The 7,561-nt window shown below is 41.2% G+C and overlaps 1 long non-coding RNA gene across 1 annotated transcript; it reads left to right on the top strand.

The window, feature by feature from the left end:
* The first annotated feature begins 1,521 nt into the window (after positions 1-1,521).
* On the top strand, positions 1,522-3,100 carry LOC107566102 (uncharacterized). Its single transcript, XR_001606459.1, has 2 exons — positions 1,522-1,603; positions 2,971-3,100. It is a non-coding gene; the product is annotated as an uncharacterized lncRNA (long non-coding RNA).
* The last annotated feature ends 4,461 nt before the right edge of the window (positions 3,101-7,561 follow it).

The raw sequence follows: 7,561 nt of genomic DNA, 5'->3' as shown, positions 1-7,561 counted from the left end.
AATTCAAAAATATTAAAAGAACAAAAGGTATGAGTATAATAATGATTCTAACATAACACTAAGCCAAACACCAAAAAACAACTACATACGTGTATGTACAACCACACACGTATACATGTACATATATATAAATACATTAAATATATATATATTATTTCATTTCCATTTTGTATGTTGAAGTACTGAAATAACTCAAATTAAATGAAAGTAAAACTTAATAAAAACTTAATAAAAAGCCTATATAACTAAACTAATAAAATGACAACATTACTACAACTGTAACTAAAACTAAAATAGATAACTAATACAAATCAAAGTACATTAGTTCATCAGTAATCCTACAAAAATAACACTGAGGCAAACACACATGCTAAAATAACAACTTACTGACACATAGTAAGAAATAGATTAAAAAAAACTGAAACAAAAGTGGAAAGAGGAGAGATAAAAAGCAATACTTATGTCCTTCGCCGGTGTCCTGCCCGGTGGAGTCGCCCGGTAGAGTCGATGGTCTTTACACTCTTCAGTCTTCACACGACCGCAGCCGCGGTAAACTAAGCTTCTTTTTAATTCGTTTAACAAAACTCAAATTGAATTCAGCTGGACCCACTTTCCTGTTTATCCCAACAAATGGCCAAGCAAAGCACACGACACTGACAAGGTACGCGACACAGTACGAGACCAAACGCCATTTCAGCACATCTCCACAGTAAACAAAACAAGCGTTTCCTAGCAACGACAACTGCGCTAAACACTGAGATAAGAAAATAAATACACTTACAAGCTGCTTTTAACTTCTGCTGATTGACTGCTTCTCACAAAGACTATTTCTTTACACTGTTTTGCTGGCGCTTGAACACACTTTCCTGTTTATCCCAACAAATGGCCAGGCAAAGCGCACGACACTGACAAGGTACGCGATACAGTACGAGACCAAACGCCATTTAATTAAGTACTCGAATTGGATCGAGGAGGAATCATGACAGCCCTAGTCCACATATTCAAGAAATTACAGTGGCTGTAGCATTTCTGTTGTAAATAAAAGGCCAAATATTAAAGATTAAGTGGGCATTTGAATTAAATGTTGTTTAGTCAATATTAAACAAGGATTAGATCGCTCAGTAAAGTGTAGAACAATGATCAGGCCGTTGGCGCCGTCTGCAGTCATTTGTTATAATGCGTCATGTACAGTACAATAGCTCTATTTTTTATAATACTATATTTTAACAGTTTTGTTCAATAAAACCATATGATCTTCAGATTTTTTATTTAGAATAATTATCGTCTCATTGTTATTATACATGTATCTTCAAGTAATTTTAAAGGCTTTTGTTCACATTGGTCTATTTTTATTACCACAAAAATTTATTATAATTATAAGATTACTCGACTAATCATCAGAATAATCGTCCGATTACTCCATTACCAAAATTATTGTTAGTGACAGCCCTAGAAATTTTTCTGATCATAAACTACAGTAACACAAAAAGGATGCTGTGACTGTCTGTTACAGGAGATTTCTCCAAGCAAAAACAGGATCCTGACTATGAGAAGCAGAATCATCATACAGCCAGCTGTCCATTTTACAGAAATGCAGAATTAGGTAACCCAAAATAAATGTAGTTTTTACATTGCATTTATATTTACGCATTTGCCAGATGCTTTTATCCAAAACAAGTTACATTGTATTTAAAGTACACATTTTATTAAGTTAATCATTCCCTGGGAGTCTAACAGGGGCGGTGCCGGGGGTGAAGAGGGCTGAAGCCCCAAATGTTTCTATTACAATGTCTTGTGCGCATCAAGATTGAGTTTTCATACACATTAAAATGATTTCTATTAAACCAGCACTTCAACAGCAAAATGCAGCTGCTTCAGGTATCTTTAACTTACTGTAGCCTATAAATTCATAATACCGATCTCACTGTCAACATTAGATTATTGTTACTATATAGCATTAAATATAGATTTTTAAGTAGGTCTATTATATGGACAGACTTTCTTGGACACACACACGCATTTAGAGCGATTATATGAACAGATAGGTTAGCATTTAGCCTGGTCTGTGGCAGGCTTTACTAAGTGTCAGGGCAACAAAATTCAATAAAAAAAAGAAGTTAATATTAATAATAGCTAATATTAAAATAATCAATGATTTAAATTGTGAATTGTCTTTTTGCGCTATTTTGCAAAAGCGGTTCTAAACAAAGCCCTGTTGTGCATCTCTTCTCACAGCAGTGTTTCATTACAGAATTAATCAAACTTTTTTGAACGCCTTGAATCAGTGATTCACTGACACTTTCATAAAACAAAAACAGTTTCTTACTTTGTTCCTGAATGAATCAGCAGTTTTGAACGAACCGATTTAATAAATGACTCAACGACTCAGTAATTAAGACAGTGACTTGCTGCCACCAACTGGTAATTTTAGTCTCATTTTTAAAAATTACCATTCTATTTTTTTCTATCATTACATATTTCTGTTCTAAATTTTATATTCAAAACATTAATTTCATAATATATTTTATGCAGTTTTTAAGTGCAAATTATAATTAATTATACTTGTCTCTTTAAAAATGAAATATAAAAAATTAAGCCACTTAGCCAATGTAACTTTTCAGCATAGCCTGTTTAATTTGAAGTGTATCCAGTGTATTTTGATACATAAATTAATGTCTCTGGGCTAAGCCCCAGATATACACTCACCGTAGAACTGCCTCTGGAATCAAACCCATTATATCAGCACTTTGCTCTACTGATTGAGAATGCATTGTAAAAAAATGGAACTTTAATCATTTGAATGAGATAGATTATCAACTAATTATGTACCTTCCTTGTAGGTGCGTTCAGATGTAGTATATAACCTTTTTATTAATGTCAAAGTGCATACAGCACCAACAAGTTTGACAGTTGAGGCAAATTCTGTAAACACTGCTTTGAAAAATAATGAGTTTTTGTTTGTGTTTGCAGGTTCATTCAGACAGTCAACCTTTGTGGCACCAAATGCATTGAAAGTCAGATCAGCTGGAATTCTGGAAAGAGGGTTCAGCCTGAATCCCATCCTGCTGTTTCTCATCGGAGAGCTTGTCAACTTTTACTGTCAAAATGACTGAAATTTAACACCACAAACTCATTATTACTGTATTTTATTTACACTACCAGTCAAAAGTTATTGAACAGAACGATTTTTAATGTTTCTTATAGAAGTCTCTTCTGCTCACTAAGCCTGCATTTATTTGATCCAAAGTACATCAAAAACAGTACAATTTTGAAATATTTTTACGATTTAAGTTTTGAATATATTTTAAAATGCAATTTATTCCTGTGATCAAAGCTGAATTTTTAGCCTCATTACTCCAGTCACATGATTTCTTCAGAAATCCTTCTAATATGCTGATTTGCTGCTAAGAAAACATTATTATTATTATTATTATAATATTGAAAACAGCAGAGTAGAATTTTTTCAGGTTTCTTTGAAAAATAGAAAGTTCAGAAGAACAGCATTTATCTGAAATATAATTTTTTTGTAACATTCTAAATGTCTTTATCATCACTTTAGATAAATTTAAAGCATCCTTGCTAAATAAAAGTTACTTCTATAATTGCTTTCCCCCAAAAAAATTATACATGTGCAAAAGGCTCATTAATGCAGACGCACAGAAGCACTCTTTTCTCTATCGCGGGGACTTTTATTTTGGCGGAATGCTGTTTCATTCTGTGGAGTGCTTCACAGCACGCGCAATCGCAATCTAGTATTGTATCAGCCATCATTGGTCCTCAGCGGGAATGAGCCATGCGATTCCATGACAAACAACAATCATACGATTATCTTTATGTTCCTTTGAGTGTTTAAGTTTGTGTGCGTCCAGAGAGAAAACCACACCCACATACATGTGTATGTTGACCCGTCAAAGGACATAAAGTTCAAGATGATACTGCTCTGCATCAGTATTAATGCTCATCTATAATATGTGCACAATCTAAGAACTGGATAATGCACTTCGCTATAACCTGGAATAGCTAGCACCTTACAGTCCTTAGCCCCTCAGCTAAATTTGGTCCTTCGAGCCGGATTCGTAGTTGTTCCGTGAACATGCAACAAAGCGGTGAAGCATCCCGGGTCCCATCAACTCGACCTAAGCGGCAGCGGAGACCGCCACAATATCTTGAGGACTATGAGGTTGGTCCACTGAGACAACAGACACAAGTCTTACCTCGCACAAGTTTGTTACAGCATATGCATGGGCAAGAGGGCTGGAGCACTCACCTTGATGGAGAAGCTATGATGAGGCCAGTGGAAAGTGCACAAACCTCAAGGCTTCCTCGTCAGGTGCAGTGGGATTAAGATATTAGTGAGCACAATGAAGAGTTCTCTCCTAGCTACGATGCACATTCAACTGGGCTACGCGCAGAGTGGAAAGATACTCCTCCACCTTATGCAGAGGGCAGGAATGAGCGGTATGAGATGTATAGAGAGGACACATCATCACGCAGATCCACAGAGAATATGCGGAGCAGCCCTGCACAGCTTTGGGGTGTAGAGAGGGAAATTCATTCTCTTGCAGCCTCAGTTAAGACACTAGAAAAAGCAAGACAAGAACCGTGGCCATTACCACCCCCTCCTATAAAGTATGGCTTTCCAACACGAAAGGAAGAAGATGAGTATGATGACTGGCTACCACCTCCACCATGGCCCTCTACTGAACCAGTGTCAATTCCTGCAAAGGGTGAGGAGAGAGAGATGGTCACCATCACAGACAGAATGATGAATGAACTCCAGCTAATGAGAGAGAGTGCTGTGGCCAGCTCAGCTACTCAAAGTCGTCTGTCTTCAACCCCTAAGAGACCACCCGTTAGGAAGCGTCACGATACTCCAACTCAGTGGTCACAGTATTACTCAGTCACGAGCTGTCCTACTGGCATGGACTGGGCTAAATCTGGGCCTTCGTTTAAACGCTTACCAGGGCCTCACAGGAGTCAGCATACCTCCTCCCGAGAATTACCATATCAACCCTCATTAGCTACAATGGAAGAGAAGGAATACCGTGGGCCAACACCGAAAATCCCCCTCTTCATCCATAGGGATCCCATGGAATTCTCCAGACTGAAGCTGGCCCTAACGAATCTGTTGCCAAGGGATGCCAGTGAGCTTTTCAAATATCAGGTTCTTGTGGACCATCTGAGGTTGGAGGAGGCTGTCCTTATAGCCGATTCATACATTAATTCGCCTATGCCATACTCTGATACAATGGTCATATTGAATGAGAAGTTTGGGCAGCCACATCACATCGCCTTAAAGAAGATTGCTGCTGTCATGGACTCACCAGAGATAAGGCGAGGAGATACAGCAGCCTTTGAGAGGTTTGCTTTGCATGTTCAGTCCCTAGTGGGCATGTTGAAAACCCTAGGCCTGGATGGAGTAGGTGAGCTAAGATGCGGCTCGCATGTTGCACGGCTGCTCACAAAACTTCCGGCGGAGTTGAGGGCAAATTTCTGCCGCCAGATGTATCAGCGACCTGGCTTTACACATACACTGCTTGACTTGGCAGAGTGGCTCCAGTATGAGTCGTGGTGTCAGGGTTACGACATCCAATCCAACACCCGAGTCCTAGGGTCTTTGAGCCACAAAGCTGAGAGGCGAATCAGTAGACCAGCGGCTACAGTGCTACATGGGGCAGAGAGCTCTGCATAAAGTAAGGCTGTGAAGCGAGAGGGTCAGAGCCCCTCAGAGTCCAAAAGGACAGGCAAGATAAAGCCATCCTGCTCATATTGCGAGAGTTCAGAACACTTTCTGAATAAGTGCACAGCCATACAGAAGCTCACAAGGGAGGAAGTTATAGAGTGAATCAAGGTGAATAAGAGATGCTGGAGATGTGGGAGTTCCCACCAAACAACACAATGCAACCTCAAAAGACTCTGTGACCTGTATCAAGGAAAGCACTTGAGAGTCCTCCATAATGTGAACACCCGTCCAGCTGCAGAGCCACCCATAGAAGAGAGTTGTCTGGTGAACACTAGTAGTGAGATCCTTTACCTGGACCGGCCATCAGCTTCAACTCGTGTCCTAATAAAGGTTGTGAGAGTGCTTCTTCGGAATAAGGATCGTACTCTTGACACCTACACAGTATTGGACTATGGATTGGAATGCACTATGCTCCTTCCAGAAGCTGTTGACCGACTTGGATTACAAGGCAGACAAGAGAATCTTGCCCTTCGCACAATACGGCAGGATGTCCAAACGTTGAAGGGATCATCCGTCTGCTTCTGCATCTCACCCCTTGCACATCCCAGAAGAAGCTTTCAGATTACAGAGGCGTTCACATCACAGCGTCTCAGCTTGGCGGATCACTCATATCCCATCTCCATGTTGAAGAAGAAATAAGCATCTGGCAGGCCTCCCTATCAAAGCATTCGAGCATGCCAAGCCACATGTATTGATAGGAGCGGACCACCCCCATCTGCTTAAACCCATCGAGCCAGTGAGGTTGGGTCCACCAGGAGGGCCGGCAGCTATCCGTACAAGACTAAGTTGGACACTTCAGGGGCCTGCCCACCTCATCCAATGGGCACCATGCGCACAAAAGGGTCTCCTTACCAGTGTTTCATCACAGACTACAGAGTTGATGAGGAATGTTGAGAAGCTTTGCCAAATAGATGTGCTGCCATTCCAGAGTGACAAGTTGGTGGTCAGATCGAAGCAAGACAAGGAGGCAATGGAGCTCTTGGAAGTAAAGACTAGGAGAGTAGACGTCGCTGGCATTCTCAGGTATGCTACTCCGTTGCAACGAAAATGGGATATGCCCCTGTTCCAGGCATCCTCAGGCCGTTCTGCCGAGCTTGAGGAGTACAGAGAACCGATTGGCTAAGGACCCTCAGCGTGCCTCAGCTGTGAGGAAATACATCAGCTGGTACAATCCGGAGCAGTCAAGAAGCTAGGCCCCAACGAGATCTCGACGACCGGTGAATCGTGGTATATACCTCATCACCTAGTCAGCCATAATGGGAAGAATCGGCTCGTCTTCAATTGTTCCTACCAGTTTCGTGGGCTGAACCTCAATGATGCCCTTCTTCCGGGACCGACCATAGGTGTATCTCTTCTTGGTGTACTATTGCGCTTTAGGCAACAAGCAGGAGCAATCTGCAGAGATATTAAGGAAATGTTCCATCAAGTCCAGCTTCTGCCAGAAGACCGGCCGCTTCTCAGGTTCATATAGAGAGATATGAAGCGTGATAATCCCCCAGATATCTTAGTGGCAGGTCCTGCCCTTCGGTACCACCTGCTCACCTTGTTGTGCCACCTTTGCTCTTCAACGGCATGTCAGAGATCACAGTGTTCCAGAGGATGGTGTCAGAGACTCGGTTGAACGTTGCTTCTATGTTGATAATTGCCTTCAGAGCTTGCTGACTGCAGCTGAAGCCACAAGGTTGGTGGACAATCTCAGGGAGATTCTGGTATCGGGGGGTTTGAGATCCACCAGTGGGCATGTAACATCCCAACTGTCATCGCACATCTACCAAAGGAAGCAAAGTCAGACAGTATGGAACACTGGCTCTCACACGA

This window comes from Sinocyclocheilus grahami, unplaced genomic scaffold (assembly GCF_001515645.1).
Source record: "Sinocyclocheilus grahami isolate Dianchi unplaced genomic scaffold, SAMN03320097.WGS_v1.1 scaffold1046.1, whole genome shotgun sequence".
Lineage (NCBI taxonomy): Eukaryota > Metazoa > Chordata > Actinopteri > Cypriniformes > Cyprinidae > Sinocyclocheilus > Sinocyclocheilus grahami.
The sequence above is the reverse complement of the archived record's forward strand: the minus strand, read 5'-3'. Positions and strand labels throughout refer to the sequence as shown.